Here is a 13,019-nt window from a genome sequence, read left to right as displayed (position 1 = left end):
AAATATGCGTGTACTCCATTGCCATCAATACACATTAATACAATTTTTTTGAGTGTTAGCAGCACTCTAAAAAGAGGACATATCCGGGTTTCCGCCGAATGTCTGGTAACCCTACCGTGGAGCATCAGGCCTCAGGGCTGTGGTCCAATGCTCTCAGGCTGTATCTTAAAGGGGCTAAGGTGCCATTTCTCTCTATCCCCTGATCATCACCTCAGTCCCCTGATCTGAACCCCTAACCTCATGATCCAAATCCGTACATCCCAAAAGAACTCTCCTTGACTCCATGTAGCTGCAGTCCCAGTTGTTTCTGACTTTGCCAATGCCTTCAGATAAAATGGCACCCTTAGTGGTAGTCTTGCAATACTACTACTAGAGATCATATTTCCATATAAGGTATGACCATAGGAGTTGAGGGAGGAGGTTCTTGGGGGGGGGAGGTTGAAAATTCCAGATTAAGCTTTGAGATGATGATAGAAGTTTGTGAATTAAGATCGAGGTGCATCTCATGGGCAGGTCAGGGGTGTTCACTAGAGATCAGTGGCGGGTGATCAGGGCCTTCAGGGGACTCACCCTGCCCCCTAAAGGCTCTGAGGGCACTGCTCTGAATTTTATTAGTTGAGCAGGCAACAGGCAGATGCTGCTCAGCCAATCAAATTCAGATCAGTAGTGGCAGGGTCTTCAGAGGGGTTCAGTGAATCCCCAGCCCAAGAGCCCTGTTTTTTTTGTGGGGGGTTTTGGTTTACTTTCTGTTTGATACAGTTTGACTGGTTGACCAGGCAGCCTACTCAACAAATCAAACTGCATCGAGCAAAAAGTAAACAATAAAAATAATAAAGCAGCTTTGCAGAGCTGGGGTTTCACTGAATCCTCTAAAAGCTCTCATCACACACCACTGCTAGAGATGAATGTAGAGTTACGGAATTTGGGGAATCTATGCCTAATTTAAGCTCCAGGATTTATTCCAGCTCTCAGTGGGTGTAAATGTTCATGCCTACAATTTGGGCATGGATCCCGGAGGTATTCACTATTCTATAAACGGAACCCGACTCGGAGCACATATTATAGAATACTACTGATTGTTGTTCAGTGCCCAGATTTGGGCGCTGTTTATAGAATTTCTCTTCATGTCATATATATATAAATACTCAGCCCTAGCCAGTGACCCCAAGGGGACCTTACTGGTGGAGAGAAGGAAAACCCCCCCACAGATCAAGAAAGACCAAGTGGTTCTCATCTGCCAACACCTTTTATGTTCCCATGTACACCACAAAATCAGGTGATTCATTTTGCCTGCTGCTATGTGGAATGGTAAGCTTAACAAATAATAAATATTATAATCTGCAGTGCTTAAGGACTTAAGGTTGCTGGAATTACTGTCTAGCCATAACAAACAAAAACTCTGCTAAGAGTCCTGTTTGCAGTTTACAACATTGTTAAAGGAACCACCTGTGTTTAGATATTTACATTAAAACATACCAGATCAGTTTAACTCAGGGATTATGGTTAGGATCAAAAGATAAGATCATCAAGGAATGTCGTAGCCATGGTAACTTAAAGTTCTGCTTTCTGCAGTTATAGGTGAAAATAAAACGTGAGTAGGCGCAGAAGAAGCTGAATGGTTTTCCTACTTGTGAAAAGAAATGTACCCCGATCATACTGTTGGAAGACAGATATTTTACTTACAGTTGGTTAGAAGTTATGAATACATATTTTTCCTGGCTGCCAGCACAGATTGCTGCAAAGAGAAAACAGAAAGAGGCTGGATAAAGCTGAGACACTAGACTACTTTGTCTCTAGAACGGTAAAGAGGTCTTTCATTTAAGGATAGGCAACAGCCTAGGACACCAGATTCTGATGGTACTGAGCCCCTGGGTCAAATACTACTACTGCTACCGCTACTATCTATTCAGTCGTGTCCGACCCTTGGATACCCTTTAGGCCAGTCCTCGCCATGCTTCCCTGTTTTCCATGGCTTCTTTCAACTGCTTGATGTTCATTCCCGTGTCATTCTTGATGATATCAATTTTTCAAATAAACCTGAAACCTGATTAAAAATGCATTATGTAATCAAAAATATACACTACATATGCAAAGATAAATAAATAACAATGAATGCATCAAGTTCCCAAAATACATTAAGTAGGCATGCCCTTTTGAGTCTATATGGATGATATTTATAGTTTCATAGTTTATTTAAATTTTTGATTGAACACTTATCCACAGGTACAAAGCGTTGTACATAGTAATTTAAAATAGCTGGGAGACGAACATTTTTAAATTATTAGACATACACCAACTAAACAAGAACGTGCGCTGGTAGGGCTAGTCTTGGTTAGGGTGCTGGTCATTGACCAGAGGGCCGCCGTGTGAGCGGACTGCTGGTCTGACTCAGCAGCAGCAATTCTTATGTTCTTACTTATGACCTGAAAACATTGGGGAAAAAAAAGGGAAGAACTACAATTTCTTACAAAGAATACATAAAAGGAAAATACAGTTTTTTGTTCCATTAGCATCACCAGTGGCTACTATGATAGCAAAATTACAGGAGTTTTTTTGAGGGGGTATTAGAGTGGATGACAGATAACCAGTAACCACTTATGGTTGAATGTAAGCAAAACACTAAAATGCCCATTATATTCCTAGGGGCGTCTTTAGCAATTAGCTCGGGCTAACGCAGTTGCACTCACTAACGCATTAAGGGCTCCTTTTACGAAGCCGCAGTAGGGGCTTTAACGCGTGTAACTTTTCATCACGCGCTAACCCCTGCGCTAGCCGAAAAACTACCACCTGCTCAAGAGGAGGCGGTAGCGGCTAGTGCGGCCGGCGGTTTAACGTGTGGTATTATGCGCATTAAACCGCTAACACGCCTTCGTAAAAGGAGCCCTAAATCTCAAGATACTTTCATTTAAAAACCATTTGAAACTCAACCTTCTCAAAAACGGAGCTCAAATAAAATCCAAAATTACGATTGATGGCGATATTCCTTATGTTGAAACGTGTCTAAAATGATAAAAAGCTATATTGAAAAGTGACCAAAAAAAAACACGCCCGACATATAGATGATGCATCTTGCTCAGCTCCTTAATATGGTAAAACTATGAAAAAACAAATGGGGACACCAAAAAGGGAAAAATACCAGCCAATTTTGTACTAATATGTACTAATACAGTATTTATTTATTTAAAAATGTTCTTACTCGCACATCCTGCAATACTGAGCAAGTTACAGAAAACATGCATAATTCAAACATGGACAAGTGCAATCAATAACATCTCAGCAAACATACAATCATTATGACATTACAAATAAACCTAAAATCAGAATGGCATAACAGATAAAACCTAAAATCAGTTTCATACATAAAAACAGCGTTACCTCAAGGTCACCAGCCTCATTAGCATGAGTAGTATCGCTCAAAAAAACTGTTTTAATAAGTTTTCTAAAATTTAACAAAGATGAAGCCTCTTTGACTTCAACGTGCTGTTACCTTTATAATTGTTTAAAATGATGCCGTTTATGCACTTATGTGTGTCCACTTGCTTGAAATTGCCAAAAGTCCGCCAAAGTGCCATTTCGTAACGACCATATTTTCTCGAACATATTTTTGCATTTTGAAGCGGCTTGCCGTGGGTTATATTTGAGTGTGGGCAATACACGTTTTTACATGTAGAATGATGATATAAACAATAAAAAAAAACTAAACACATATTTTTAAATGGTTTCAAGTTCTTCTATTTCTACATTCACAACAATTCAGCAATATCAAAACACAAGAAAAAGAAAACAAAGGCCCATATTCTATCAATGGCACCTAAGTTAAGTGGAAAGAGCCATTTAAACATGGCATTTCTGCTCCTCAATGGCCACAGATTTGGTCTTGGAGGATGAGATGTATAGCGTCAGTACCTATGAGACAGACTTGGTTTTTTCTATTATATAGAATATTTTGGACCCCTGTTCGTTTGTAAAAGTTAGATAGTTCAAAGTCTAGTAGATGCTGGCATTGTCATCTTGATATAGGAACGCTGGATCATATGTTGTACTATTGCCCTTTAATACTTGACTTTTGGAAGTCAATAAGATATTAGAAACTTCCATTCCAATGTCATTTGATATTGTTCTTTTTGGAACTATATTATATCCTACGTCTCCTATTTCTGTAGCTAAGTATAGATTACTTCTTCTAATGACTGTAATTGCTGTCCAGATGATCACAAAAAATTGGAAAAATTGCGATAGATTGAATCACACTTTTTGGTGGGAATCCCTGTGCCTATGCTCTCAATACGAACGTATGAATTCGGAACTAAAGGGTTATGGTAAAAACTTCAATGAGATTTGGGGCACATTAGCAAATTTTGTAACCACCAGTTAATAGTACAAGCCTTCCATTTTTATTGAGTTTTATGCACATCCGGGATGGGGGGAGGGTGGGGGAAAGATATTTATATCACTATTTGTTAGAAATAAGTGCTGTCATAGTAACATAGTAGATGACGGTAGATAAAGACCCGAATGGTCCATCCAGTCTGCCCAACCTGATTCAATTTAAATTTTCTTAATTTTTTCTTCTTAGCTATTTCTGGGCAAGAATCCAAAGCTCTACTCGGTACTGCACTTGGGTGCCTACTGTCAAAATCTCCGTTAAAAACTATTCCAGCCCATCTACACCTTCCCAGCCATTGAAGCCCTCCCCAGCCCATCCTCCACCAAATGGCCATATACAGACACAGACTGTGCAAGTCTGCCCAGTACTGGCCTTAGTTCAATTTTTAATATTATTTTCTAATTCTAGATCCTCTGTGTTCATCCCACGCTTCTTTGAACCCAGTCACAGTTTTACTCTCCACCACCTCTCTCAGGAGCGCATTCTAGGCATCCACTACCCTCTCCGTAAAGTAGAATTTCCTAACATTGCCCCTGAATCTACCACCTCTGAACCTCAAATTATGTCCTCTGGTTTTACCATTTTCCTTTCTCTGGAAAAGATTATGTTCTACGTTAATACCCTTCAAGTATCTGAACGTCTGAATCATATCTCCCCTGTCTCTCCTTTCCTCTAGGGTATACATATTTAGGGCTTTCAGTCTCTCCTCATACGTCTTCTGGCGCAAGCCTCCTATCATTTTCGTTGCCCTCCTCTGGACCGCTTCAAGTCTTCTTATGTCCTTCGCCAGATATGGTCTCCAAAACTGAACACAATACTCCAAGTGGGGCCTCACCAATGACCTGTTCAGGGGCATCAACACCTTCTTTGTTCTACTGGTTACGCCTCTCTTTATACAGCCCAGCATCTTCTGGCAGCAGCCACTGCCTTGTCACACTGTTTTTTCACCTTTAGATCTTCGAACACTATCACCCCAAGATCCCTCTCCCTGTCCATGCACATCAGCTTCTCTCCTCCCAGCATATACGGTTCCTTCCGATTATTAATCCCCAAATGCATTACTCTGCATTTCTTTGCATTGAATTTTAGTTGCCAGGCATTAGACCATTCCTCTAACTTTTGCAGATCCTTTTTCATATTTTCCACTCCCTCTTCAGTGTCTACTCTGTTACAAATCTTGGTATCATCTGCAAAAAGGCACACTTTTTCTTCTAACCCTTCAGCAATGTCACTCACAAACATATTGAATAGGATCGGCACCAGCACCGAACCCTGAGGGACTCCACTACTCACCTTTCCTTCCTCCGAGCGACTTCCATTAACCACCACCCTCTGGCGTCTGTCCAACAGCCAGTTTGTAACCTAGTTCACCACTTTGGGTCCTAACTTCAGCACTTCAAGTTTGTTCAAGAGCCTCCTATGAGGAACTGTGTCAAAGGCTTTGCTGAAATCTAAGTAAATTACATCTAACATAGGTCCTCGATCCAGCTCTCTGGTCACCCAATCAAAAAATTCAATCAGATTCGTTTGGCACGATTTACCTTTTGCAAAGCCATGTTGTCTCGGATCCTATAACCCATTAGATTCAAGGAAGTACACTATCCTTTCTTTCAGCAACACTTCCATTATTTTTCCAACAACTGAAGTGAGGCTCACCGGCCTGTAGTTTCCTGCTTCATCCCTGTGACCACTTTTATGAATAGGGATCACATCCGCTCTCCTCCAATCCCCAGGAATCACTCCCGTCTCCAGAGATTTGTTGAACAAGTCTTTAATAGGACTCGCCAGAACCTCTCTGAGCTCCCTTAGTATCCTGGGATGGATCCTGTCTGGTCCCATCGCTTTGTCCACCTTCAGTTTTTCAAGTTGCTCATAAACATTCTCCTTCGTGAACGGCGCAGAATCTACTCCATTTTAGTGTCTTTAGTGCCAATTGTTGTATTTTTGTATGCATTTTGTGTATGTTTTAAAATGAATAAAGATTTAAAAAATAAAATAAACGGTTAAAATCATATATATTTTTTTAAATGTAGGCACCCACTGGCACCTAGAAAAAGGGCACCTTCATCAAGGCTATGGAGGCACTTTATGATTCCTAACGCCACTGTATGCGTAGCTAATGCCAGAAGTGGCATTATGTATCATAAAGCGCCTCTGTAGCCACGATTGAAGTAAAAGGTAGGCGCCGAAAATGTAGGCCTTGAAAACCCTGGCCTACATTTCCAGCGCCTACCTTTCATGAAGCCGCAATTCTATAAACGGTGCTGTGCTGTGATTGACATGTGATCAGCACCCGTTTTTAAGCAGCCAATGACAGAGGGGAGCTCCAAGGCCGGCACGAACAGCAGGTTGGACCTGCCGCTCACGCCGGCAAAGAGCTAGAGGTACGGTGGGATGGAAGTGAAGGCGTGCGTGGTGGGAGAGGAGTAGGAAGGAACAGTGGGGGGGTGGGTGGAGAGGAGGAGAGGTGCCAGCACCCCCACCAAGACGACACCCAGGACAGTCGGTGGCCCATCAAAAACGCGCTAGACTTTGGCGCACTGACAATCCTGCGGTGACATTTGCGCGTAGGACATATGCACACTGCCTTTTTGAAGCCTTTCCGTTAGCGTTGTGAGGGGGGAAATCCCCCACTACATTTACAAATCCTTGCGCTACCCTACGATCTACTTACTATGCCACTGATTCAACCCTACTTTAGTAGAGGATTCCCTAAAATAGCAACATTCATATTTGTTCTTAGTGCAAAAAGCCTGCTGGTCTCTTAGAAAATTACTCCCATATTGGTTTTCTTCTACATTGTATTCCAAATACTGTATATTTCTTCTGAAACTAAGGGTGTACTTACTAAATATCTAATTTCTCAAATATAACAATAGCCAAATAATTCCCAGTATCCAGCAGAGAAGGCAACATTTACTGCTTTTTTATAAATCAACTAATATTTCTATTGTAATATTTATGTGTGAGCAAATTATAGAAATGATGGTCTTTGACCTTTTTTTTCTCAAATGAATAGCTACACTCTGTAATTTAAAAACCTTAATTTAAAACCTAATTATTTGAGAGGAGGTATTCTAATACTTATTTAACAGCAGAATCCAGCATCCTCAGTGTTAGGAACAAAGACCTTGTACCACGTAAACTCGTGGACTGAAATCCTATCCTTGATCTTCAAAGTGTGACAAAGAGCTATTGATTGGGCACGCAGTATCATTTAAATTACAATTAGGGAGGGGTGAAAGGTTGTTATTCAACAATGCAGTCGTCTTTTTTTTTTTTTTTTTTTTTAATGCTGTCAAGGGCAACTTAACCTTCACCCAAATGCAGACTTTCAAAACTTTGGGGTGTTTCAGTATTCCTATGATCAACATGGCTTATGTTGAAAACCATGGTCTCAAGATACAGTTACACTAAGTAAAACAACCATTAACTTGCTTAAGTATAACAAAAGACATTATACACAAGACTCAGTTCATAATGTATATTTACACATCAGTATAAAACAAATACATGTTTTACAAATGTGAAATATTGACAATTATACTGTATATTACATAAATGTTGGAAATTAAATGTATATACAGTTTAATCCAGGGATCTCAAAATCCCTCCTTGAGGGTTGCAATCCAGTCGGGTTTTCAGGATTTCCCCAATGAATATGCATTGAAAGCAGTGCATGCACATAGATCTCATGCCTATTCATTGGGGAAATCCTGAAAACCCGACTGGATTGCGACCCTCAAGGAGGGACTTTGACACCCCTGACATATATGGTTGTATTGTTCTATCATCAATAAAAAAAATTGTTTGAACTTAAAAAAATGCAGGTGGGGAATGATGCTTACATGTAGATGTATCATGCGTCTACGAAGATGTGTAGAGATGCTTAAGGCCTGGCATAGGCGATGTCTCCATCGGAAGTGTCCTTGAGTATCCATAAGCGTCCCTATGCATCTCCGAAGGTGCGAGAGAGACGCCTTAAATGTAAGCTTGTGAAATGCTTGCCTACATTTAAGGCGTCTGTTAGTAAAAAGTAGATGCGATTCTCTACAGGTGACATGTGATTGGCGGGCGCCGAGATTGGTGTACTTTAAAGAATCAGGCCCTTAATGGATATCCAATTCAGATGAAGTTATTGTCATTATGAGATGCAATTTGTTTGCTTGGTGTTTTAAAGGACCCAATATTCAAAGGGGTTGAACCAGGCATGAGTGTTTCAATCCAGCAGCTCTTAACCAGGTGCAGCCATGGAATATTGGCTCTAATCAACCAGCTCGTTTAAGTGCGGTCTAGGAGTGGAGTTCCTGCCAAGTATGTGGATAAGCAAAAAGGTTTTTCTAATTTTATCTTCCAAGTTCATCAGGCACTGACTGGTCTGACTTCTAGGTAAGCACAGCTATTTATTTATTAAAATTCTATATCGTCTAAGACCTAGTCGGTTTACAATATATCCACATACATAATACTTAAAAGCATTACAAAAGAGAGACAGAATATCACACTTAATCTTCAATCAGGACAAGTCAAACCCTATATAAAATGCATTGACGAACAGTTGTGTTCTGAGGAGTTTTCTGAAAGTTCCTCTGTCAGCACATTTCCTTAACCGCCCTGCCAGCGAATTCCATAATTTCACCGCCGCACAGCAAAAGGTGATTGCACTAGTTTCTACATATTTCGGGTTAACGTTGGCCCTTAACACGGCAGAATTTTCAGAGTGCAACGATCTTTTGGGCTGGTAAATGGTCATCTTACTCTTGAAAAACTCTGGAATCGTACCATTCAAAAAATGATAACAGATCCTCACAGTCTTAAATTGTACTCGAAATGCCACTGGCGGCCAGTGCAGTTGTTGAAGATATTCAATGCCCAAAAGCCAGAAAGATGATATGTCAAATTCCAGACATACCCTCAACACTGAGGGGCAAATTCTATATGAAGCGGCCAAAAGCGAGGCGCCGATATAGGCACCGTTCAGCGCGATTCAAGCACAATTGGGCGCTGTTTAGTGAATCACGGTGAGCGGCACCTATTTTGGAGGGGCCCAGTAGGTGCCCATGCGAGCGCTTAAGCACGCTTAAGAGCAGTGATTCCGTAAGAAGGCGCCTAACACGTAGCCACGCCCACGCCCAACATGCATAGCGCTTATGATTTTTTGAAGGCTGCCTAAAGTTTTAGAGGCTCCTTGTTACGGAATCGCGCTTTCTTGATAGACGTCTATGTTTCAATCAGTGCTGATTAGAAAGCTTAATTAAGCTTGTTCTTCAATTTAGATAGGCGTCTATCTAGTTGGGCGCCTCCGAAGTAGGCGCCTAACTTTAGGAACTGGTTACAGAATTTGGGCCTGAATGTTTAGGATTATTTCCGCCCACGGCTGCTAGCAGCTTACCCTGCCACAGTTTGAATATTGGGCTCCAAACATATTTTTAAAATGATATGAAAATCCCAAACAATTGAGTAAATAAAGTATTTCTAGTGTACAATATATTTACACAGCTGCAGTCCTAAGTAGGGAACAGGCCTGGTTGGCAGAATAATCAAGCTTATGTCAATGAATACATTTTTTAATCCAGATATAGGACAGTGTATCTCACATATATTCACTGTGGTTACTCCGAAAACTAGAATTGTTCACAGCCCTTGAGTATCAGAGTTTGTGCCCCCCCCCCCCCACTTCCTTTTCCAGGAGACTTCATTTGAGCCAATCGGATCGCTTAGAATCCCCCTCCACGTTCTGTTCAACTTGCAAAGCGAGTACAAAATGCATTTTTTAAAAAGTTGAACAAAGATATCTTTCAGGCAGTGCAATAAAAGCAACTTCTGTGTTAATCAGGAAATTTTACTAGGAGTCACTAAAACAGTGGAAAAATAGTAAAAGGATACTGTTTGTGAATGCAAATAGGCAATTTGTGTTATCTCTGCTTTAAAGTTTCCTGCATACATAATACCTATTGTAGTGAAAATTACTGAATGCTCTTATCACTGTGAAGTCATATTTCTGCTAACTTATTACTTTGCCGAGTAACATGAAAATGCACCAGCAAAGCTCTTTTTTTTGTTAAAGTAAAGAGGATGCAGATATGATGTGTAAATGTTTAGAAAATTGAGTAGCCATCTAGAGGTTTAGAATGGCTGTCTGGAGAATACAAAATGTTTTACTGCCGCCTTGTGGATATTGAACATGTACAAAAATGAACCATTGTTTTTACGAACAAACAGTTTCTTTGTAACATGAGACCAGGTTCTGTTTACCTGAAGAAAGCCTTGGAAGCAATTCTACAATATAGCACCTTGATTTAGGTGCTACAATGGGCCACCCATAACGCCGATTGTATAATGGCACTTGGGCACACCTAAGTGGCTAAAGAATTCTAGCACAAAGTTGCACTGATGCCCCAAAACTTGGGCATGACCCTTTATATTAAGTCAATGGCAGGTATAAGAAAAAAAATGCCTAAGTGCGTCAAGTGACGTGTGTGACTTTGTGCCACCCCCATCGTACACCCAGGCTTCTCCCATGTTTATACCCACCTTGGAGTTATACATTATGGGGGGAACTTTATATATGGTACTGAATGTTAGGTGTTACTTCTGCACCAAAGATTCAACACAACATGGGTACAGAGCACTAAAATGGGGCAGAAATGGAAGACACATGCAAAATCACATTTACAAGCATATTTATAGAATAGCGTTTACCGGTATGTGTTTTTGCCCAGATCTGCAAAGGAAGCATGGGCCTTGGACTGTGAAAATTATCCATCTAGTATGTTAATGAAATATTTCTCTAAATGAAAGTACTGTTACAATAGAAGGTGTTGAGTAGAGCATCTTAATGTTCTCCAAGAAAGGTATTGGGGTTAATATCCAGGAAAGATAAAGTGGATCTTCAGTTTGGTCTGTTTTTAAACACTAGAATGGGAGTTCTATAGATTATGCAATGTGGTGGAAACATAGAAAAATGACGGCAGAAAAGGGCCACAGCCCATCAAGTCTGCCCACCTAACAGACCCACCCACCTAGGCTTACCTTCCCAGAGATCCCACTCCCAACGACCCTGGTACTGGTAGCTTCTTTTAATAGTGAGGTAACGTGGTCATATTTTCTAGACCCTGCAATTAATTTGATTGCAGTGTTCTGTATGATTTGCAGTCGTCGAATGTCTTTATTTGGTAGACCAATATATAAAACATTACAGTAGTCTAGTTGACTTATTATAAGAGAGTGGATGAGTATATTTAGTACAGGTGGATAAATCAATGTCCTAATGGAATGAATTTGACATAGTTTGAAAAAAACATTTTTTGACAAGTTTTGATGATTGTTCGTAGAAGGATAATGTCTCATCTAATATGACTCCTAAAAGTTTTGTGAAGGTGCTCAGTTTGATCACCGTGGAGCTAATCTTGTTTGAGGAATTGATGTTAGAGAATTATTAGTGAAAAGAACGCAAGATTTCTGTGGATTAAGAACAAGTTTGTTGTTATGAATCCAATCTGTACGTTGATTTAGTCTATTGTTAAGATAACAGATCAAATTGATATTTCATTGATCTATTGGATAAAATAACTGTATATCATCTACAAATATGATTGTGCCAAAGTGAGTAGGGGGGCAAGGAAAATGTTGATTAGAAATGGAAAAAGTATGGAACCTTGTGGCACCCCTGAGGAAAGTATAAACAGATCTGAAGTTGTATCTTTATGTAGGTGCAGTAGGTTTTGGGTGGGTTTTGGAGGGCTCACCATACAATATAAGCAGGTCATGGTGATATTAGATCCATACTTGGTGATATTAGATCCATATTTGGGATCTAGCTAGATACTTGGGACCTGGGTTAGCCACTGTTGGAAACAGGATACTGGGCTTGATGGACCTTCGGTCTGTCCTAGTATGGCAGTTCTTATGTTCTCATAGCAACACACATGTATATAATAAAGTTGCAGTTCTATGTGTCAATGGGATTACATGTAAGTGCTGATTTTAGAATCTATTCTATTGATATGTAAAATTGCCAAAGTTTCAAAGGGGGCACATTCTGGACATAGTCCAAAAAAAACCCCAAACATATGTGCAATGCTCTGTTATATGAAGGGAAATACTCATATTGTTCAAAAAATTCACCATTGGCATTTAGGGCATGTATACGTCTCATCAATCTGTTTGGTTATACCTGGATCCACCACTCTCCACCAGTGACTGAGGGGGTAATTTTGCTTACCTCTGGGAGGGGAGTCTAACATCACCTCAGAAATAAAACATAAAGGTGGGTTTTTTCATCTTTCTCTATGTTCAGTTTTGTGAAGTCTCACACTTACACGTGTAAATGGTATCTATCACATGTGTATGATGCAAGATCACCTCCTCTGCATGTAGTTGGCCAATGTTGATGTATGCAAAGACCCAAATACTGCCTCTTTTTTTTTTTTAGAAAGGGTAGATTTCTGAAATACTCTCATTGTATGTGCTGATGTAGAGATTTGAATGTCCTGATTCCTACCTTCCTAGCATAGGACCAAAAATCAAGGCTGATGACTAGGGAATATGATTGACGATTTCTCTGCTTACCATCGCTGAGCTTTCAGCTCCCGAGTCTTCTCACAAGTGCCCAGACTTGCTTGCACTCCAA

Source organism: Geotrypetes seraphini, chromosome 17 (genome assembly GCF_902459505.1).
Source record: "Geotrypetes seraphini chromosome 17, aGeoSer1.1, whole genome shotgun sequence".
NCBI lineage: Eukaryota > Metazoa > Chordata > Amphibia > Gymnophiona > Dermophiidae > Geotrypetes > Geotrypetes seraphini.
Note: the sequence above shows the minus strand (reverse complement) of the source record.